Here is a 24,231-nt window from a genome sequence, read left to right as displayed (position 1 = left end):
AGCTTATCCGGCTCACTTGTAGAAAGAAAAGTCAAGCAGTGTGCATTAGCCCCCAAGTGTCGAGTGTTGTTGCCTGCAAAACACTTGGGACTTTTTAGAAAAATTGTTTCCTTTGAAAAAAATTGCGCTGACAGACATTAGCCCCCAAGTGCTAAGTGTTATTGTTGACAAAACACTTGGGACTTATATTTTATAATCCGCCATGAAACTGAAACAACATTATGTTGTATGCAGGCTGCAACCACAGAACTGGAATCCCAACTGTCTGAGGCCAAGGCCCGACTAGGGACTCAAGAGATAGAGACAAAGAAGGCTGGATCCAAATTCTAGCTGAGTGTTTCTGAGACCGAAAATTTTAAGACCAACTTCACAGTGGAGAAATAAGCTTGGACTAATGAGAAGACTGTTTTAACACAGCATGCAGAGAAGGCTGAAGCGGCTGTAGGATAAGTCACCGCTGAACTCACCGGTTTAAAGAACCGTGTGTCTCAGATGGTTTCTGCAATCTTCGGTAAGTCACTTTGTTACATACTTCAAATAAATATATTCCATTATAAGCCGCCACTTAACTGATTGTATGATATTTGCAGGTCCCAGGAGCAGCATTCTGAACCGGGATACCATGGAAAAGCTGAAGGCGGTTTACACGCTGGTTGAACAGTTTTACACCGGAGCTCAACGGACGCTTGCCACTATCTCCCCCGTGAATCAAGGGCCGACTCTATTAAGTGACATCTTGAAGAAGCTGTATATCTTACCCGCCCGGTTCCAAGAAATCAAGCGATCATACGCGAGAGCTGGAGCTGTAACAACTTTAAGTCGTGCTAAAGCCTGGGTGTCGGAGTAATGGGCCGCGGGTAGGCCAACCCGAGCCCCAGAACCTTTCAAGACATCGGGGCAGGCTGAGCCCCTCAAGACCCTAGGACGAAGAGCCGCCTCCTGGGGAGTCGACGACAAGGCGGCCGACTGCCCGCTCACGGCCGAGTCCCAGGGACGACTTGCAGAGAAGCTGGCTGTGGGGAGTCGGCCTGCGACTCCAACAAACCCCATGACCTCATCAGAGGGGACGAGGCAGGGGCGTGGCTACAGCGAAGCCCACCCCTGCCCCTCACCAAGGGCAGGCATGGCCACAGCACGCTGTACCCCGGAAGATCTCCATGCGGCGTGGCACTGTTGCCATGTCGGCCCTAACATCAGCACCGCAGGGCCGAATCCTGCACCCACGACGGCTTGTTTGTACGGCCTGGAGGCAGCAGGCCCCACCAGTCAGTGAGACCTCGGGAGACGGCGGGAGAACCACCAGTCGGACCCGTCGGGAGTCGGCCCGGGGGAGTCGGCAGAGCCCTCCCCCGGGGCCCATGCGCCATTAATCAAGATGTGATGGGGAGTGGCAACAGTGATCGCACGCCAGGCGGCGGGGCTGTTACCACGACCTCATGATCAAGCCCGCGTCATCAGAAGCACGGCTACAGTAACCAGCAGCCGGCAAGACCCGCCCGCGGCGGACATGGCCTGTCGGCTCCGTACCGGGCCAGTCGGTGGGGCCCGCCAGTCGACGGGCCCCAGCGGTCGGCAGAGAAGACGGAGGCCAGAGACACTGACGGCTGGGCCCGCGTCCAGCTGGATTACCATTGTACCCCTGGGGGGGTAGGCCTATATAAACCCCCTAGGGCACCCATGCAAAGGGTTGGAACCCATTATCTCTAGACCAGATCATATAGAAGGGAGAGAGCTAGCCTTGCCCTCTCCTACCACCAGAAAACAGCTCAAGGAGCAACCGTGTAAACACTTGGCCATAGTGATCATGCAGAGACCCCGCAGAGCAGCAGTAGGGCTATTATCTCCCTAGAGAGCCCCGAAGCTGGGTAAGATTCACCGGCGTGCATGTCTTCGCCTCATCCCGTTTCCAGGCACCAACGACGTTCTACTCGCCCCCACCATGATAAGCCATCCGTTGGCATATGTCGCACCAAACCCCCGACATTTAGCACCCACCGTGGGGCCTGGTGCACCGCCGTCCGGAGATCTGCTTTGGCCGGGAACCCTTTTCCTCCCTGGCGAGCGCAGCCAGCCAGGCACGCCAGACAGAGTTTGCGTCGACGCGCTAAGCGGCGTCGAAATTGCCTGTGCGGTCAGCTCCTTGGCCGAACTTGTCGGCGAGGTCCGCCTCTCCGACGAACCTACATCCAACGCAGGCACGAGCGGCCCCGAGAACCTCCTCGCGGGCCTCCTCGATCAACTCCACGTTTCCAGCGAGCCTGCCATAGACTTGGAGTCCGTAGGCTCAACCGACCCGATGCTGGTCGACTCCGACACCGCGTTGCTCGATGCGTTCCCCACCAATGTGGTGGTCTATGACGAACCTCTCCCCCACGCAGAGAGCAATGGAAGCACCGTCACCGAGGTGCTAGTCACCAGTCATGATGAGCTCCCCGGTGGAGGAGCGCACGACTCGCTCGGCGCGGCGCTGCAAGACCTAACTGCGCCCATTCCGAAAGACGCTGACGCAGAGACGCTGGAGGCGAGCCGCCTTCAGCTCGTTGTAGGCGCGAAGAAGCTGGACAACATGAGGCACTTGTCAGAAGCCTACCAGCGGGAGATGGATCGCGCCGTCGGCGGCTCGCCGGCCCCGGCGGGGCCCAGCCGCCTTGGCACGGTCCGGTAGCGCGGCGTAGCCATCGCCAACCTGTTTGGGGCAAGCCGCCCTGTGTACGCTACACCAGCAGAGAACATCCGAGCCGCCCAGGCAGCGGCGGACGAGCTGGACAATTTCGAGGGCGAAGAACGCCGCCTCATGATGGAACGAGTCCAGCGGCTTCTCGATGCGGCTGCCGCGCAGAACGAGGCCGGCTGCCGCACGGAGGCGCCTCAACGGCCCGTCGACGACCTTCACCGAGATCAAGGCGCAACGTCTCGGACGCCGACTGGCGGCGCCCGAGGTAGAAGATACAAGGAGCCGACTGTCAGCCACGGTCGGACTCGCATTACCATAGAGCGCGACCGAGAAGGCCGCCCAAGAGCAGTGGAACGATAGGGACGACTGTCCGCCTCCCCCTCCCCGCAAGGAGAGGCGAGTCTCCCCGCCGCCTGTTGACCATCCGACTCTCGGTGACCGTCTTGGCCGCCGAGAGGGAGCTGGAGAGAACGACGCCCGCCACCAGATCGACCGACTCCACCGATCCTTAGCGCTAGAAGAAGAAGACGAGCTGGGTCCGCCTTGTTTCGGGCCCCGCATTCAGGACGAACCCTTTCCCAGAGGGTTCACGCTCCCAAGAGACACGCCCAAGTATACCGGCTCCGTGAAGCCAGAAGACTGGCTAGTCGACTACTCCACGGCTGTCAACATAGCAAATGGCAACAAGCGTGTCGCCGTAAAGTACGTTCCGCTCATGCTCCAGGGCACGGCCCGGACATGGCTGAACAGCCTGAAGCCCCGCAACATCAACAGCTGGGTCGACTTCACCGAAGCATTCGTCCGCAACTTCACCAGCACGTACAAGCGTCCTCCCAAGCTTCGTCAGCTCTCCTTGTACGTGCAAGGCCCCGATGAGTCGACTCGCGATTACCTCACGCGTTGGGCCGAGCTCCAGAACTCCTGCGAGGGCGTGCACGAGGTGCAGGCCATCGAGTACTTCACAGCCGGGTGCAAAGAAGGCACCCTCCTCAAGCACAAGCTCCTTTGTGACGAGTCAGAACCCTCGACGAGCTGCTGATCATAGCGGACAAATACGCCATGGCCGACTCCTCCATGAAGGCGGAAATTCAAATCAGCACAACTGGCAAAGTGGCTCCTCAAGCTCCAAGAACTCCGGCAGCAGACGCCGGCCGGCGACAACAGCAGGGCGACAACAAGCGCAAGGCCCAGTAGCCGGCTTCCAGCAGCCGGCAGGTCACGACCATTGAAGCCCAGCAGCCAGATGAGCAGCCCCCGCCCAAGCGAAAGAAAGGCAGCAAGCCAAACTGGTTGCCTGCCTTGTCCTATCAGCAGACCTTGGATGGACCTTGCAAGTTCCACAGCGGCGCAAAGCCATCGAATCACACCACCCGGAAGTGCCACTGGCTCACCAGGATCGCCAAGGGAGACGGCCTCCTGCCTCCCCCGCCTGCTGGGCAGCCGCCTCCGCCCCTGCAGCCGGCTGTCAAGCCAGTCGGCGCAGTACAAGATGAATACCCTGAAGAGCATGGAGCCTATGTGGTGTTCACTAGTGTGGCTGATGATCGACGCAGCAGGCGGCTGCAGCGACAAGAGGTGAATGCAGTAGCGTCAGAGACGCCAGAGTTCATGCACTGGTCTGAGAAGCCCATCAGCTGGAGCAGGGCTGACCACCCAAAAGTGATGCCGAGTCCAGGCTCTTATGCCTTGGTCCTGGATGCCACCTTTGCTACGGACAGACAAGCCGCGCGTTTCTCGCGAGTTCTGATAGACGGGGGCAGTAGCATCAATATCCTGTACAAGGACACCATGGAGAAGTTAGGAATCAAGCAAAGACAGCTTTAGAACAGCCGAACTGTGTTCCATGGCATTGTTCCTGGGCTTTCCTGCTCGCCAATCGGCAAGATCCTGATGGACGTCCTCTTTGGGGACAAAGATCACTTCCGTAGAGAGCCCGTTTGGTTTGAGGTGGTGGATCTCGAGAGTCCATACCATGCGCTGTTTGGCTGACCTACCTTGGCCAAGTTCATGGAGGTCCCCCACTACGCCTACCTCAAGATGAAGATGCCCAGTTCCAGGGGAATTCTAACTGTGGCTGGCGACTACCGGAAGTCGTCTGCTTGTGCAGCAGAGAGAAGTCGGCTGGCCGAGTCCCTGGTAATCGCGGCTGAGAAGCGGCTCCTTGAGCGAGTTGTGGCAATGGCCGGCAAGCAGCCTGATGTGTCGCCCAACCCAAAAGAGTTAGAGGCTGAGGGTTCGTTTAAGCCGGCCAAAGAGACGAAGAAGATACCCTTGGACCTAGAGCACCCAGAGAGGTACGCCAAAGTTACTCGGTTTCCTCGTTTCCGAACATGGGATCGATGCAAACCTAGAGAAAGTTGGTGCAATACTCCAAATGAAAAGTCCTATGTGCATACACGACGTTCAGAAGCTTACTGGTTGTTTGGCCTCCTTGAGTCGATTCATCTCTTATCTCGATGAAAAGGCATTGCCTCTTTACCATTGATGAAGAAATCTGATAAGTTCGAGTGGACTCCTGAAGCTGACGCAGCGTTTGCAGAGATCAAAACCCTGCTTTCCACCCAGTCGGTGCTCGGTGCTCCAATCAACAAAGAGCCTTTACTGCTTTATATTGCAGCCAGTGGACAAGCTGTTAGTACAGTACTCACGGTCGAGCGGGAAGAAGGAGGTAAAGCCTATAAGGTTTAGCGCCCAGTGTACTATATTTCGGAAGTCTTAACCCCGTCCAAGCAGAGATATCCACATTATCAAAAGCTTGTCCATGGAATTTACTTGACTTCAAAGAAGGTTGCACACTATTTCTCAAATCACTCTATCACAGTCGTCAGTGATGCTCCATTGTCAGAAATTTTGAACAACGGGGACGCAACTAGTCGAGTGGCAAAGTGGGCGATTAAACTCCTTCCGTTGGATATCAAGATTGAGGCAAAGAAAGAAATCAAGTCCCAGGTAATAGCAGATTTCCTCATCGAGTGGATTGAACAACAGCAACCAACTCAATTCCAGGAACATTGGACTATGTTCTTTGATGGATCCAAGATGTTGAATGGTTCTAGCGCTGGAGTAGTTCTGGTATCCCCGCGAGGTGACATACTTACTTATGTCCTTCAGATTCACTTTGATTCCTCCAACAATGAAATTGAATACGAAGCGCTTCTATATGTGTTGCGGATGGCCATTTCACTCGGCGTCCGTGGCCTAATGGTCTACGGCGACTCAGATTTGGTGGTCAATTAAGTGATGAATGAGTGGGATGTCAGAAGGCAAGCTATGACTGGTTATTGTAATGAAGTGAGAAAGTTAGAAAAGAAGTTTGAAGGGCTAGAGCTCCACCACATTTCCCGACTGAAGAATCAGGCAGCGGATGACCTGGCAAAGATAGGTTCCAAGGGAGAGCCCATTCCCAGCAATGTGTTCTTGGAGCATCTTCACACACCATCAGTTCAAGAGGGTCCCTTTATAGAAGAGCCCCCGCAACCTAAGAGTTCTACTGATCCGACTGAAGTTGAAATCCTAGCTGTGGTAGACTTAATCATGGAAGTTTTGGTTATCATTCCTAATTGGACAATGTCGTACATCGCATATATTCTCAGGAAAGAGCTTCTAGAAGACGAAGATGAAGCACGACAGATTGTTCGTCGATCCAAAGCCTTCACTGTGATAAGTGGTCGACTGTACAGGGAGAGTGTGACTATAGTTTCTCAATGGTGCATTACCCCGGAGGAAGGTCGAATGATCCTCAATGATATCCACTCGGGGACCTGTGGTCACCATGCTTCCTCTCAGACAATCGTGGCCAAAGCATACTGAGCAGATTTTTACTGGCCACGGGCGAAGGAAATAGTCGACAAGTGTGAGGGCTGCCAGTTTTACTCTAACATGTCTCACAAGCCCGCCTCACGTTGAATACCATTCCACTCGTCTGGCCATTTGCGGTTTGGGGATTGGATATGGTTGGACCCTTGAGGATTGCAGAAGTGGTTTCACCCACCTGCTTGTTGCAGTCGACAAGTTCACCAAATGGATTGAAGCCAAACCCATCAAGAACCTCGATTCGAGAACCGTCGTCAGCTTCATCAGAGAATTAACATTCATATATGGAGTCCCGCACAGCATCATCACAGACAATGGTTCAAACTTTGATTCAGATGAGTTCAGAGCTTTCTGCGCTTCCCAGGGCACCCGGGTCGACTACGCTTCAGTCGCTCACCCACAGTCGAACGGGCAAGCAGAAAGAGAAAATGGTTTGATCTTACAAGAGTTGAAGCCCAGATTGATGCGAGACCTCAAGCATGCGGCTGGTGCCTGGGTAGATGAGTTACCATCAGTAATGTGGAGTCTGAGAACAACACTAAATCGGTCGACTGGCCGGACTCCTTTCTTCCTGGTTTATGGAGCCGAGGCCGTGCTGCCGACTGATCTACTCCATAATGCCCCACAAGTGGAGCTCTTCTCAAAGGCAGAAGCAGAACAAGCCTGTCAAGACGCCGTTGATCTTTTAGAAGAAGAGAGAGATGGCCCTGAGCAGGTCGACCATCTATCAGCAAGACCTTCGTCGATTCCATGCTAGGAACGTAAGAGGTCGAGCATTTCAGGAGGGGGACCTGGTTCTCCAAGTGGATCAGCAACGTCCACACAAGCTTGCTCCCGCCTGGGAAGGCCCCTTCATCATCACCAAAGTGCTCCACAACGGAGCATATCACCTGTATGATGTGGAACACAAGAAAGAGGAGCCACGCGCTTGGAATGCGGAGCTTCTCCACCATTTTAATACTTAAGCATTCAGACTGTCGAGATGTAATAAGAAGTACCTTTAAGTTTGTTTATCAAAGACATGTGAGGGAGTCCTCGATTAGGGGGTCTCCGGACAGCTGGACTATATCCTTTGGCCGGACTGTTCTACTATGAAGATACAAGATTGAAGACTTCGTCCCGTGTCCGGATGGGACTCTCCTTGGCGTGGAAGGCAAGCTAGGCAATACGGATATATAGATCTCCTCCCTTGTAACCGACTCTGTGTAACCCTAGCCCCCTCCGGTGTCTATAAAAACCGGAGGGTTTAGTCCGTAGGACAACATACAATCGTACCATAGGCTAGCTTCTAGGGTTTAGCCTCTACGATCTCGTGGTAGATCAACTCCTGTAGTACTCATATCATCAAGAACAATCAAGCAGCATGTAGGGTATTACCTCCATCAAGAGGGCCCAAACCTGGGTAAACATCGTGTCCCCTGCCTCCTGTTACCATCCGCCTTAGACGCACAGTTCGGGACCCCCTACCCGAGATCCGCCGGTTTTGACACCGACATCGGTGCTTTCATTGAGAGTTCCACTATGTCGTCACCATAAGGCTTGATGGCTCCTTCGATCATCGGTAGCGATGTGGTCCAGGGTGAGGTTTTCCTCCCCGGACAGATCTTTGTATTCGGCGGCTTCACACTGCGGGCCAATTCGCTTGGCCATCTGGAGCAGATCGAGAGCTACGCCCCTAGCCATCAGGTCAGATTCGGAAACTTAAACTACACTATCAACGTCCGCGGAGACTTGATCTTCGACGGATTCGAGCCCGTGTCAGGTGCACTGCACAGTCACGACGAGCACGACGTAACTCTGCTGTCGGACGGTGTTCAGGAGATCGCATCTGCAACTACTCCGGCCATCAATCCGGAACAAATCGTGCCATCCTAGAGCGGAGGGATAGACCCCTCCATGGAGACCGCACTCTCAGTGGCGATGGAGCCGGATACTGACTTCACCCCTTACGAGAGCCGTGTCGCCGAACCACTGGATTCACCTCCGGCCACAGACTTCGAGCCGCTTACACCCATGCCCGTCGAATCTGACTGGGTGCCGATCATGGAGTTCACCTCCGCAGATATCTTTCAGCGCTCACCCTTCAGCGATGTGCTAAATTCATTGAGGTCCCGCTCCCTATCAGGAGAACCTTGGCTGAACTATGTCCGACTAGAATGGGATGCGGACGACGAAGAAATTCGCTGCCCACCCACCACCCACTTAGTAGCCACTGTCGACGATTTAACCGACATGATCGACTTCGACTCTGAAGACATCGACAATATGGACGACGATGCAGGAGACGAGCAGGAACCACCGCCCACAGGGCGCTGGACCGCCACATCATCATACGACATATATATGGTGGACACCCCTAAAGAAAGCAATGGCGACGAGACAGCGGAGGATGACCCCTCCAAGAAGCAACCCAAGCACCGACGTCAGCAGCGCCACTCTAAGTCCCGCCACAGCAAAAGTAGTAATACCGGCATAGGAGATAATAACACTCCAGATACTGCCGAAGACAATCAATCCCCTCCAGCATGATGTAGAGCCGCAGGATGAACAAGCCAGCCCTCTAGAGTGTAGGGGAACGCGGCAGAAAACAAGAATTTCCGACCTACGCACCAGCCCAGGACCACTATGGAGACTGCATACATGGTTTGATCTTTTTCATTACCGACTCGTAGTGCAGCGGGAAGTAGAGTCGATGACGATCGGCGGTGCAGATCCCCGCAGCTAGGATTTACAACCTCCCAATCGCAAGGATGTATACCCTCATCTGCTCCTCAGACAGCCCTCCGGGAGGCGGTCAAACAACCCCCCAGACGGTGTCGCAGACAGCCCTTCGGGAGGGCCTTCGAAACTCGAACGGTCACTCGAAAAGCCCTTCGGGAGGACCTTCAAAACTCGGACGGTCACACAGACAGCCCTTCGGGAGGCACTCACGAACTAAGTCCGAAACTACGATCTCTCTACAGAGTTGCACACATACGGTGTCATCTATCCGGCAGGGCTTCGCCGTCCAGAACTAGTTCCCGCCGGAACCCAGACAGCCTTACGGCTCTACGAAACTCTTTTCGTGGGAGGGAGAGAAGAAGCCAGATCATTGCATGGAACTTGTATGTGAGAAGGGATGAGGTTTGGGCAGCCCCCTCACCTCCTATTTATAGGGAAACCAAGGGGTAGGATGGGTATTCTGAAATACCAAAAGTGCCCCCACTTTATGTCACACACAAAGGGTATAAAAGGCATAAAGGGATGACAAGTGGAGCCCCATGGAGGAGCTGCACCCTCCAACGTCCCACCTTCATGGGGGCCCCCCAAAGGGGGTTCCTTAATCCCCATGTCCTTCTAGAAGCCTTTTGGGAAAAGCCCCAAAAGGTGGCTTTCCATAAATATCCCAAAAAGTACTTTCACTATTCACGATGACATTTTTCAGCGTCCGTTCGAACTGAAAATATTTATGTGGTCTTAGAACATTTCCAGTACCCACCAAAATGATTTTCAACGCATTCCGAAACAATTCCGGTTTAGTGATTTTCATCTGCGAAAAGCATCTGAAGTGGTTCCGGCAGCTCCGGAGCATATCCGGTTATTATCCCGGAAAATTCCAGAAAGCTTCCAGAATGATTTTGGCACCCTCCAAGAATTATCAGGCATGTGCGGAAACCAATTTGACTTAATGGTATCCCCTGAAACAACTTTTCAGTTTCATCGAAACTCATCCGATGACCTCTCTCTACGGAACCTTTTCCGCTGTCCGAAACTTTTCCGGTGTCCGAAACTTTTTCGGTGATTTTCTCTCAAACTCCTTGTCTAGTATTCAGCAGATAGATGACCCTTAAGCGTGTGACCCTATAGGTTCGGTGAAGTATAGACATGACCCGGAACCCCTTCCAATCAATGATCAACATCGGAGCCGTGGACACCCATATTGACCCCTATACCCACACGAATAAATATTCGAGTGAACCTCCAGTTGCAGTGAGCTATTCCTGTTGCTTCACGATATGTCACAAACACCCGAGGTGAGATTTATTGCATCCCCATGGAGAAACAATTTGTCCACCATGCAAGTTACCTCGTTACCGGTTTTGTTCTCTTTTCTCGTTTCCGTGTTCCGGCATCCCAGTGATCAAATCACACTGTGTCTGTCCAGACAATGATGGATACTGTAATACCGAGAGGTCCCGAGAATATCTCTCCATCATCGGAGGAGCAAATCCCAATCTTGAGCTATCAAGTTACTTGACACACTTTTCCATGAACCCGTAAGCCGCCGTAATAGCCACCCATTTACGGATGATGTTTAACAAACCCCAAAGTTCATGAAGCAAGCATGAAGAAACTCGATACTCTCGTGGTCTAAGGAATCATGCAAACGTTAACCATCTCTGTGTTATGTACCATTAACTTGTGATGAATGAATCTCTTAGCATAACATCAATCCGGGTCGATTCAACACAAATGTTCTCTTAACATTGTGCCCTCAAGGTTGTTGGCATAGACATGCCCATGATCAGGAAAACATAACCATCATGCAACACTTGAGCTAGTCTTAGAGGCCAAACTAGGAATATATTTTACCGTTTATTATTCCACATGTGCATATGAGTCTTCCTCCGAGCCTCGTGGTTATTGCAGACTCGAGAACCATAGCAGTTATAGCATAGAACATAAACATAATTATGAACTCGGAGATAAATAATATCATTTATTATTGCCTCTAGGGCATATCTCCTACAGACTCCCACTTGCACTAGAGTCAATAATCTAGTTAATGCAAATGCACTTTACACCTATGGCATACCGGTGTAAAAAATGCTTCGCATGTGGTATAGCCTGATGTCCATCGGATCTGACAACTTCAGCTCCATGTGTATCTCTGCATATCCTCGCGTTTTCACGCTTTCACAAAATTCATATTTTGTGCGGACTTGGCTTTGTATATATGTGAATCATTGGTCGAAACCTGATTCCTCAGACTGAGTTATGGAGCAACTATCTGCAATAGTGTCCCATTGACCAAAGCCTTCTTGGAACCATACTAAGTTCATGAATGAACTATATGATTCAACATCTTTGTCTTTGTCGCTTCTAAAGAGGCAACATACTCCGCCTCTGTTATAGAATTCGCCACAGTAACTTGTTTGGAACAATTTCCAACTAATTGCACCACCATATTGTGTTACACAAAACCCTCAATTTAAATCGAAAATCGCATGGAGAAAAGATGAAGACTGTTTCGATGTAACATTTTACAACGAACTCTTCATGATCTCCGCTTGTGAGAAAACATATCATCAGTACTTACTCTAGTACTCAATGACATCTTTCACTATTGTCCAACGATCAGTACTTTGATCACTTTAGTATCCATACTCGCAACACCTTGGGAGTATCAGACATATCTGGTTGTTTTACATACCATGGAATACATGATTAATCCAAACACAAAAGTGTGTGGAATTGGCATCATGTATTTTGCTCATTAGTGTTTTGGGACACCGAGTCTTGCAAAAAACTCTTCCATGTGACTCCGGCAAGAATCACTCCTTGGCGGTTTTAAATGCTAAAAGGTTTTAGCACCTTGTCAATATGTATTCATTGCTTAGCCCTATTAGGTAAATCTATCTCCATAGATCATTATGCCTAATATTGAGGCTATTTAGCCTAAGCACTTCATCAAAAAACTATTTTCAAATGAAGTCCTAATTCCTGTCAAGAAATTTATTTCCAATTAACAATGTGTCAAGCACACAAGGTTTTTAGAAAAATTATTACGCTCCCACTTACTTTCTTGAATTACAAGCATCTTCGTTACCCATTGATGAAGTCAAACCCCTTTGACCATTTCATCAAAGCATGAAGATTCCAACTCCATTTTGCTCTCTTCTGTCCATCGCTGGAACTCTGAAGTTTGCACCCTTACTAGCATCCTCTGGATAGACAAAATTCCTTGGACTGTAACACATGCAAGTCCTTGGTTGCATTTCCATCAGATGGAAATCCTATTGTCATCCATGTTTCAGATCTCATGATTGAAATATGTATTAATTGCTAGTTCAACCCGAACCAACTTTAAGCATCGCTACGATGAAAACAACCTCATCGTAGTCAACTCTTGAACTTGTTATTTCAACAAGTCGAGCTTTATGGATAAAACATTTTTATCCGTATCAGTTTTAAGTTCCATCAATATTCGTTAGACTCTAAGTCTTCCAAAAGGTGTATCAAGGTTTTAATCTTGAATCACTTATATGGAAACTAACTTGGGTTGTATTGGCATTTAGCCAATTCCGGAGTCAGGGCCCATCAACGCTTCCTTGTGTATCGTAGGTATAATGTTGTCTAACAACAATATCTCATTTGCGCACCTGAGAGGTTTGCACGAGCCTTGCCTACGTGGTTCAGCTGCAAGTTCGACCGAAGTTCATACATTTTATTGTAGAGACTTCCGTATCAGTCGCAGTAGGAAACTATGGAATTACTTCCAATGTCTCTTTCCTTTGATCTGATGATGAAGATACTGTTTATCTCGTCGAGTTGCACTATTCTCCCACTCACCTTTTTGAAAGAACCATTCTCTTTAAAAGTACACCGTTTCGCGGCAAAACTATTTGCCTCGGTATAGTGAGGGAGGAATACCCAACATTTTGGTATAACCTACAAAGTAGCACTTGTCTGATTTAGAATAGCTTTGTAACCTTTTACACAAGCCCCACATTCCAAATGTTAAGAAAAGATATAACATGGTGGGGCGTACCATACCATGGCTTCATTTCAACAGACCCGATGTAGCTCTTTTCAGTGTAAAAGCCGCAGTCTCTAAAGCATCACTTTAAAAGGGATAATGGCAAATTTATTTATGTCATCTTTGACCTTACCATGTCATAAATGGTTTGATTACATCTTCACAGACATTCCACTCATAGTGGTGTTCTGGAAGGTGTAAGTTATGAAACTCATAGTGGTGTAGATGAAGGTGCAAGCTTAACCTGGCGCCAGAGGTAAATCCTTTGACTTCTTTTCCTTCAGCAGTTTAAATATTTGCATGAATTTCAACATGCTACCCTTCCACAGGCTAAATCTGACTTTTGGAAAGTCAAGTATGACCATGAGGCTGCCAAGAAAGCTAGAGCTGCTGCGATAGCCGCCAAGAAAATCGTCAGAAAATCGAAGAAGAAGAAGCCAACCGCCTCTGAGTTACTCAAGCTGGATGACACCTCTGAGTCAGAGGTAGCCCTTGACTCTCTTGGCCTGCTTTTTAACCACCTTTGACATTGACTATTACCAGGATGACAAGGGGGCCAGCCAGGCAGTTGAAGAAGAGGTAAATATTATTTCCACCGACTCAGAACCTTTACCAAGGCAGAAACTTCGGCTGGTAACCCGGAAAGAAAGGTTTTGACACCCCTTGGCTTATTTAGATCCTCATTTTATTTTTAAACGACAGCAACATGAAAGCCGCCGGCAGACCCAGCCGGTGGAGATGATGATTTACCCTTCGGCTTACCAAAAACTCCTTGGAAACGCCAGAATGAGGTTCTTTTTTGACTTTCACCCTTGTATTTATTCAATGAATTACCTTCATCACTTCTTTTTGATTCCATATTTATAGGAGATTTCCCGTTCCTCCTCCTGCGATTCATCACAGACGCAATTTCCGGCTTTCAAGACCGCCCCCGGGTAAAGATAACTACCCTTCTTATACACCTTTAAATATGTATCATTGTACTGACTTGTCTAATCCTTTCTAGCGGTCAAGCAAAGCCCAAGAAAGCAAATGTAACAAAACCGGCTGAGGATCCGAGAACCACTGAACCGGAGTAGCCAAACCTCATACCAGAACATCTTGAAGACCCGGAGCAGTCAACATTTCTGCCCGAACACGCTAAATGGCCAGAGGACCTTGCCTTCAACGTTCAACCTGATTTACCCGAGCAGTCTACAGATGAAACTACTATTGATCCATCTAGTATTGATCCGTCAAGCTCAGCTAACCCGCCGGAGAAGCACAATGTTGATGTTTTAATCACTAGCACTAGATTCGTTGAACTGGGGAACCCAACTGTCTTGGCAAGACACTCTGCCAAACAAGAAGTTATGTAGAGGCAAAAGGTGAGGTTGGATGTCTCCCACTATGCTCACCTGAGTATTAGTGAAGTGCTATCCGGTTATCTCAGTCAAGTGCACTCCAGCCATGACTCATAAATTGAAATGGTCAAACAGATGCATCAAAAATATGAGGCATGTTCTCCGGCTCATATAAGTTATATAGCCTACTAGCCTCCAAGGGCCGGTTTAATCAGTATGAATGAGCCGGTCGTACTAATTATTGCATTGAACTAAACCGTATAACCTGCCTGAGCCGGCTGAGACTGTGGACAGCTTATACGGCTCACTTGTAGAAAGAAAAGTCAAGCAATATGCATTAGCCCCCAAGTGCCGAGTGTTGTTGCCTGCAAAACACTTGGGACTTTTTAGAAAAATTGTTTCCTTTGAAAAAAAAATTGCGCTGACAGACATTAGCCCCGAAGTGCCAAGTGTTATTGTTGACAAAACACTTGGGACTTATCTTTTATAATCCGCCATGAAACTGAAACAACATTATGCTGTATGCAGGCTGCAACCACAGAACTAGAATCCCAACTGTTGAGGCCAAGGCCCAACTAGCGACTCAAGAGATAGAGACAAAGAAGGCTGAATCCAAATTCCAGTTGAGTGTTTCTGAGACCGAAAAATTGAAGACCAACTTCACAGCGGAAAAATAAGCTTGGGCTAATGAGAAGATTGTTTTAACACATCGTGCAAAGAAGGCTGAAGCGGCTCTAGGAGAAGTCACCGCTAAACTCACCGTTTAAAGAAATGTGTGTCTCAAATGGTTTCTGCAATCTTTGGTAAGTCACTTTGTTACATACTTCAAATAAATATATTCCATTATAAGCCACCACTTAACTCATTGTATGATGTTTTTAGGTCCCAAGAGCAGCAATCTGAACAGGGATACCATGGTAAAGCTGAAGGCGGTTTACACGCTAGTTGAACAGTTGTACACCGGAGCTCAACGGACGCTTGCCCCTATCTCCCCCGTGAATCAATGGCCGACTCTATTAAGTGACATCTTGAAGAAGCTGTCTATCTTGCCCGGCCGATTCCAAGAAATCAAGCGATCATGCGCGAGAGCTGGAGCTGTAACAACTTTAAGCTCTGCTAAAGCCTGGGTGCCAGAATTAGACCCGGCAGACGTGGCTAAAGGATACCCCCAGCTTTAAAGAAGATGGAACACCTTTCAACAAAGAAGATTTTGCTGCTTGTGTCAAGGAAACGCGTCCTCGTGCTACCATTATCGGTTAAGAAACCAACCTCACTAAGTATCAGCCGGGTTTTGATGTAGACAATAAGAAGATGGCGACTCCTTCCTATAAAGTGATGGACTTAATCCCGCCGATTCGTAGGCACACTTTCGCCCCTGAGATTGACCCGTCTGGTCTGATTGATGATGAGTCTGAATTTGTCGCCCTTCATGGCTTTGACTGGTCCAAACCCAATTTCCAGACGGTGGAGGAAGACGAACCGGCAAGGGGTGAGGCGCAACCATCCAGTCAGCCAAGTCAGGATTCATGAGTCGGGCTCGGTTTATCAACTGCTATTTGAGACTTAAAAACCATTATCTTTTGGGCTCAAAATGCCTTGTAATGGGCTAGCTTCAAACTTTTTTGCTTTAATATTCCCTCGTGCATATTTGGTTGTTTCTATGATACTTCTTTATCCGTTATGTGAAGACACGCCATGTATGCCTGATGATATTATTCATCCTAAAGCTGTTCCTTCATACAACAGAGAAAAAATGTCCTGGTGGTTTACCGCAGAACGGATTATACTGCCCCAACATGAATTTATCATGATTTATAATCAAAGTTGGTGGAAATAATAATCATTAAAAGATATCATACCTATGATGGTTGATCACCCTGTTGGTTTACCAAACTAGTGTAATGAGGGTTATAACCCACAACCGGAACCTTGATAAGTATCAGATGTTACCGGTTTATAAATAAAGTTGGACCGGGTGTTGTTAAAAACACCGGATAGTATACTGGCGACTTATAGTCAAAACCAAGCCAGTTTAATGAACACCGGTGCATTAGAACCATAAAGTATGATAAGTGGAATTAAATAAACCTAAAAAATCAAGAGGTTTTGAATTGGCATAATTGTGGCATTGTGCCGATCAAGAGAGTTTAAGCTATGGTACGGATACGACCAAAGCCCCCAAGTGATCATCCTGGTGGCCTTACGCCTACCAAGAGGGTATAAGCTGTGGTTCGAATATGTCTATGCCCCCAAGTGATTTCCCTGGTGGCCTTATGCCTATCAAGAGGGTTTAAGGTATGGTTCGAATACGACCAAGCCCCCAAGTGATTTCCCCGGTGGCCTTACGCCTATCAAGAGGGTTTAAGCTATGGTTCGAATACGACCAAGCCCCCAAGTGATTTCCCTGGTGGCCTTACGCCTATCAAGAGGGTTTAAGCTATGGTTCGAATATGACCAAGCCCCCAAGTGATATTGTGGTTGTGCCCAAGGGATACCTATATTTGAGTTGTGCTTTTACAACAGACTCTCTTTGCTCCTTTCAACTTGAGTAGGAATATATATATATATATATATATAATAACACTATTCTAATCCTGGGATTAGAATAACTATTCGGATCACAATGCACTATAGGCCCGACAGGGCCCTCCCGAACTTCCGAAAACAAAAAAAACGCCTCGTCTTATCTCCCTAGATCCGCCACTGCCGCGGCGACCTCCCAGATCCTCGCCGCCGTGCCCAAGCAGCCCCGTGCGCCGCACCGCCACATCCCTGCGCTGCCGCCTGCGCACCACCGCCGCCGCGACCCACCTCCCCACACCGCCAATTTCTCACCAACACCGCCACCAGGATCCACACACCTCCACGCGTTGCCGGCACCTGTGGTCGCGCGCGCCGCCGTTCCTGAGCTAGTGCGCCACCGTAGCCGTTCTTGAGCTCCCCGCCGCCGCCGTTCCCGAGCTCGCGCCCGCCTCATTCCACCACTCGCCTCTCCTAGATGATGCCGGCGCTCCAACCTCCCTCCCCCAAGCGAGTCGCCATACATCACCATGGATCCCCATGGCGAACCATGCCGAGACCCTGATCTGGACTTCCAGCTCCTCCCACCTCACCGTGGGTCAACCCTGTATCCCGCCTCCTTTCTTGGGTCACTTGCGCACCGGGCGCCGTGCGCCACCCCCGCAGCCTGCCTTCTCCCATGCACCGCCTCTGAGCTGGTCATCGCGCGCCGTTCGAGCTTCCAGCCTCGTCTCTCCGCCGTCTGACGCCTCCGCAAGTCGTCTTAGTCAGCCCCGCTGTCGATGATGCTGTTCTCAGCCCCTCCTACCTCATCCACTCCACGCTCCCCTTGGTCCCTCTGCATCTCTCGTGCACAGCCACGACTTGTCCTCCAATGGTCAGCGTACGACAATGGTTGTTAATGGAAAATTAGACCCACCTATGCTACTGTTGTTGTTGGTCGTCAGGTTGGCCGTGCCCAAATCCAACAAGGAGGAGTAGTAGTAGCAGGTACTGGAGGAGATCAAATTATGTGATGTGGCGAGGAATCTTATTTGCAAAATTTCCGTTGGCCTTCTCTAGTTGCGTCCTCATCACTGCTGCTCCAGACAAGTATGGACTACAGGACGCCTCCGCAGCATGACCAAGTGTCAGTCTTTTTCTCTGAACCTCTTCCTTTCTACTTGCACACTCTGAACTTGTTGCACCTGCCGTTATGTGCTCCACCAAGGATGGCAAAAGAAATTTCTATTTTTCCTTTATAGTGTGTGTTCTTATTAGAAAAAAAGAGAAGTCTAGTTTGTAACGATGACATAAAAAGGGCATGAATTCCAATTTGAGAAACCAGGGATTGTTCTCTGTTGTAACCTCTGTTAGTTCCAGATTAAAAATGTATTTGTATTGGGAATTTGATTTTGTATCCTCCAATTTAATGAGAACTAGTTGTAGCATCTGGAATCTCTTGCAAAACATTTTCTAATGCAGGAAAACGAAAATGGGCACATTATTTTGCTCGGCACTGATGTGCATGTCGCCGCCGCCATTGCATCCTCCAGCTCAACCCCACCATTGCAGTCCAATGATTCCAGTTGTAGTGCGCCGCAGCTATGGCTCCCGGCAGGGCGCTGCCTTGTGAGGAGGGGGCCGGCCTTGCATCCTCCCGCACGAACCCCATAGTGCGCCGCAGCCGGGACCCGCCCTGCAAAGCACTGGCTGTTCACCGCCGTCGGGCCACCACTCCCGGGATCGGGGTCGCTGTGCTCGCCAGATGTGTGCGCGCTAATTGACGCTAATCGAAGCTCATCTCCTCCATTGTGTATGCATCAACAAAAATTGTGTGGGTCGCTGCAGTCCAAGTCGTGCCACAACAGCAAGGCGACTCTTCCAGGACGCATATCATCTCAACCAGCTCCAATTTTGCGTGCATGGGGTGGTGGGTGCTGCTCCAGCAAGCTCCTTCGTCCCCGACCCATCCCTGAATGCGGATGCAGCACTGCAGGTTCCCTACCCATTGTGCCTCCTCTCTGCTTCTTCACTCTCCACTTCTCTAGTTTTTGTGTGTGCACGCAAAATGTTGGCTAAAATGTCTTAGTGCACCAGTACTAGTTTTGTGTGTTCGTTTTCCTTTCTAGCTTAGTACTTGCTTGCTAATTGATATGGCTTGGATTACTTAAGAGTGTTTTTCATGTGTGTTATGTACTTCAGGTTCAGGTTCACCCTGCATCCCTAATGTAGCGCTACTCCGGCTCCTCCCCCGCTTGCTGCCAGGTCTATCTCTCCTTCCTCCCCTGCTCGTTATCCTGTGAGGAGGTGGACACGGCTACCTGACGGAGCGAAGCCGGCCTCCCGGCACTGGCAGTTGCAAAAAAATAACATCTAGTTCAGAATAAGAAAAATGAGAAGTTCAAGAAGAACAAAGGTGTTGCCTTCACTCAAGCGCTTGCAAATTGTTAAGTTGTAGATCGTATATTGTTTGCAACTATCTTCAATTTCTTCAGTAGCTCGTACACATTTGCCAAAATCTAGTATTTTCATAATCGTAAAGCTGATAGTTGGCTCGCAGGGACAACCATGTTGATCGTGATTGAAAAAGGATTACGAAATAATATTATTGAGACTGAAGGCCAAGTTTGATGCATGATGTCAAAGGATTCCAAGTCTTTTTATGAGGCGGTTGATGGCTTTCGAGAGATGCATTCATATCTCACAAGTTTCCAGGGGTTCAAGTTCATCTATATAAGAAGGAAGGCCAATTTTGTTGCACATCTATGTGTGAAAGAGGCACTAAAACTTGATGTACTTGCTATTTTTTTCTTGTAACGCCTACCTACCTGATTAAGACTTTTCAATCACAGTTATTTTTGCCTGCCATGCCCTGCACCTTCTCCATCTCAGTGCCACCGTCATGACCCAGCCTCCATTTGGTGGTCGCTGCTAGCTGCTGTTGTTGTGTCCTACCTCGCCCTCTAGCTAATGTTGGTGCGCTACTGTTCAAGTTCAACTAGAATGCTAGAGAGAGATTTCTGCGAGAGTTTAGCTACTATAGTCCTTGGTTTTGTGTTTGAACTTGTTGTCCATGGTTAAAGATTATGATGTGGCTTTTCTGCAGATGGTCTTCCTATAGATATATCATTTTCCATCCTTGTTATGTCATCGTTACGGAGGTGGTCGGGAGGATCGGGGGAGAGGTGGTGCGGGAGGGAGGGTGGGCCGCTCGGAGGGGTTAGATGGAGCGACCAGTTTTTATTTTTCGGCGTTTCTGCGATCTCAGAAACATGTGCATCGCCCCTAGGGGATGATGAGTATTTCTATAGGCATATAAAAGAGAATACAAAGAAATCAATCTATTTTTTATGCTTGTACAACCATGTATTTTTCTATTTTTTATTTATTTTCCTAAGGCCAAGAAATTGTGTTCGAGAAGGTCAAGTTTGAGATAGTTCATGAATTGTTTGTTCAAAACAAAATGTATCTAAGTACGTCTCCCATCAAGAAAAAGGCGAAGTAATATTATTAAAAGTTAAAGCAACTATGATTTTTGTTCTAGAAATACATCCAAGATATACAAAGTAAAAAAAGCAACTGTGAGCCACGTTAAATTGTTGTTTCTTATTTTACCTAAAAGAAAAAGATATTTCAAAGCACTGAAATTAAATAAAAACACCCACATCATTGTATTTATATTTCATCATGCGTGAGAGTCCAAAATGAATAGTTCTTGAAAAGTGCACGTCCATAAGTGCATTAAAGATGCCCAAAGAATGTTCATATAAGATATTTGCAAAAAGGTCAAAATACGAAATGCAAAAATAAAGTTTGTACATGAATAAATTCGGATGGTCTCATGTAAAAGAATTATCAAATACAACAATGGTTAGATGTGTGCGAAAAAATGTTTAGTTTTTATTTTCCCCAATCATAACAAAAAACAAAACTCAGAAGTTCAACTTTAATAAAATGAGTAGTTCAAACTTTACTTATTCTCTAAAACAAAGAAGTCCAAATTTAAAAAAATGGAGTGGTATGATGTTTATAAAAACTCAGATTTTACTCTTTGCAAAAATCCTACGAAATGTTCCGTTATTAAAGTGGTTTGATGTTTATTACAAGACTAGAATTTTTTCTACTACAAGAAATAAAACCAAGAAGTCCAAATTAAAACTATGGAGAAGTTTGATAATTATAGAACCTATGATTTTCCTCGTTATTAAAGAATGGAATCAAGAAGTTCAAAATAAAATAAAGCAATATTTCAATGTATAAAAAATGGAAAATTTGAATCTGTTGACGGGAAGAACATAAGAAGTTCACACAAAAATAACACAATAGTACAAAAATAAGAGAGCAATTTGAAACGGATATTTCACCGCTTGTAATAAAAATAAGAAGTTTGAATTTTAAACATAGAGCAGTTCAAAAAATCATAAAAAACGAGATTATCAGCATTTCTAAAAAACTCTAGAAGTTGAAATTTAAATAATGGGACTAAACTAAGATTTTGCCGTTTAAAAAGTGGAGTAATTCGATGTATATGGGAAACTCAAATTATTACCGTTTCTATGAAAAATAAAACAATGAAGTTCAATTTTTAAAAAGAATGTTTGATGCTTATCTAAAAACATATTTCCTTTCTAAGAATATGACTAAGAGGTTGAAATTAAAATAGCAGAGAAGTTCGAAGTATATAAAAAAACTCAGATTTGTTGCAAGAAGTTCACATGCACCTCCGTGCATGGTTCATAACAGGACGTTTGACCTCCAATTACATGTTTTAAAAAATGGCAAAAAATGACGTCCAACCTTCAATTGCGTGTAATTCGACGTATACACAAAAATGTGGCAGAAGTTCATAGTGAAACAACGAGAAGTTCAATTACTGCAAGGAATGCATTTCCGGTGAGAATAAAAGTATAGAAAAATAAAAGCTTAAAAGGTTTGTTGAAAGAAGTTCAAGTGTTCTGTCCGGAGAAGTTCAAAAATTCTTGTGAGAGAGGTTCACCTTATATTTCCATGTTTGATTTTTCCGGTATAAAAATCGAATACAATTCTTTACTCAAAATATAAAAAGGTGAAGTTCATATTGAAATAACAAAGAAGTTCGGAGTTTATTAAAACCTAGGATTTACCTGTTCAAAAAATAAAAAACACAATGCCATTTTTTGCACTTTTAAAAATAACTCATAAACGAAAAAAAGGTTGCTAGAAGTTCAAGTGCTCGACGAGTAAAAGTTCAAAAAAACTTGCGAGAGAGGTTCACCATGTATTTAGATGTCCAAAATACATAAAAAAATATGTTGTTTTTTGTGTTTTAAAATAATTCTCTCATACCAGCAAGAAGTTCAAAGTGATAACAACCGGAAGTTCATGTACTACATGATGTGTATTTCATATAAGAACAATACAATAAAGTGAAACAGAGTGAAGTTCAAATAGACATGCCCGAGAAGTTCAACTACTTCACGCAATGCAAAAAACAACATGTCAAAAACAGAGTGAGGGTCAAAACAAACAAGCCCGAGAAGTTCAACTACTTCATGCAGTGCGTTTCCATTCGCAATGAAGGCATAAATCATGATCTCGTCATTTCTCTAATTTACTTCAAAACAACAGGAATATCATTTGTGTAAATTCAAGTCCTCGGTCGGAGAAAGTTAAAAAATGTATTGTGAGAGTGGTTTTTTTGACAAAAACAGTGGGGAAGACCCCCACTGTGATTCTCATTTTCATTTATAAGAGGGAAACATATACATATGGATTTACATGATGGATGTAGTACAAGATAATAATAGTCTACAAGTGATCTAGCCAGCTTTGCATGCCCTCCTTCAATCCAGGTTTTGCCTTCTTTATAATCATGCTGAAGTGCTCCTTGAAAGTGGCAATGCAATATGTCATATTCTTGACCTTGTGATAAAAAATAATGTTATTTCTGTGTTTCCAGAGACTCCAGCATCCAGCAATCAAACATTCTTTAAAGCAGCCATGGGTATCTTGCTTCCTTCTCTCCAAGAGCAATTCTATAAGGTTATGATCAGTGTTCCATTGGTAACCAATGTTCATCCAGAAGATTTGGCTGAAATCACAGCTAAAAAAGAGATGCATTAGGTGTTCATTAGGTTCATCATCACATAATTCACACTTACTAGTCTCAATGTAGAAATTCTTCCTGTGGAGTAGGTCTCTAGTGTTTAATCTGTCTTGTAACAGTAGCCAGAAGAAGAAATTATGCTTGGGAAGTGAGCATGATTTCCATATCCATTGATAGGGTTTAGGAGCGTCAACAGGATTTCCCATTAGTTCAAGGTATATTCTATTATTAGAGTACTTTGTGTCACCCCAATAGAATTTCCAAGAATCTGATAGCTGTTGTTCTCTCTGTTGTGGATTAACTCTCTAAGATTGATACCCTGCTGTACTGCAATAGAAGACATAGGCAAGTGGAATAATTCATAAAATTCACTATCCTCCATGTTGTTGACGGATGCAAGAGTTGTGTCAGCCTTCTTTGCATAAGAAAATAGTTGAGGCATTGACTGTGATATTGTATGAGAACACCATTTATCTAACCATAGCTTAATTGTATCACCAGTCCCAGCATAGCATATAGTCATATTTTTGAAGTCTTGCAAATTAGAGCAACAATCTCTCCACCAAAAGGATCCCACCATGGTAGGGAAACTAGGTACCTCATCATTGTCATAGTAATTGTTCCATATCAGGTTAACCCAGGGAATATCATGCTTGTTGAAGAATTTGTAAAGAAATTTAATAAGCAGAGTTTTGTTTTGTGCTCTCAGGTTTAACACACCTAGGCCCCCTGCCTTTTTTGGCAAGCAAACATTATCCCATTTGACAAGACAATTTCCTTTTTTCTTGATATCCTTACCATACCAAAGAAAATTACTACCAGACTTTTCAAAGTGGTCCAGTATGGAGAATGGTACTCTGATACAACACATAGCAAATATTGGCAGAGCAGTAACTATGGATTTGAGATGAACAAGTCTCCCAGAGTATGACATTAAGGAAGCAATGCCAGATAGTCTGTGGTCAAGTCTTGATACCATGGGCATCAAATCTGCTACTTTAGGTCTTGTAGATCCCATTGGTAGACCAAGATATGTGAAAGGCATGGCTTCTTTTTTATAGTTGAAGGTATTTGC

Source organism: Triticum dicoccoides, chromosome 5A (genome assembly GCF_002162155.2).
Source record: "Triticum dicoccoides isolate Atlit2015 ecotype Zavitan chromosome 5A, WEW_v2.0, whole genome shotgun sequence".
Classification (NCBI taxonomy): domain Eukaryota; kingdom Viridiplantae; phylum Streptophyta; class Magnoliopsida; order Poales; family Poaceae; genus Triticum; species Triticum dicoccoides.
Note: the sequence above shows the minus strand (reverse complement) of the source record.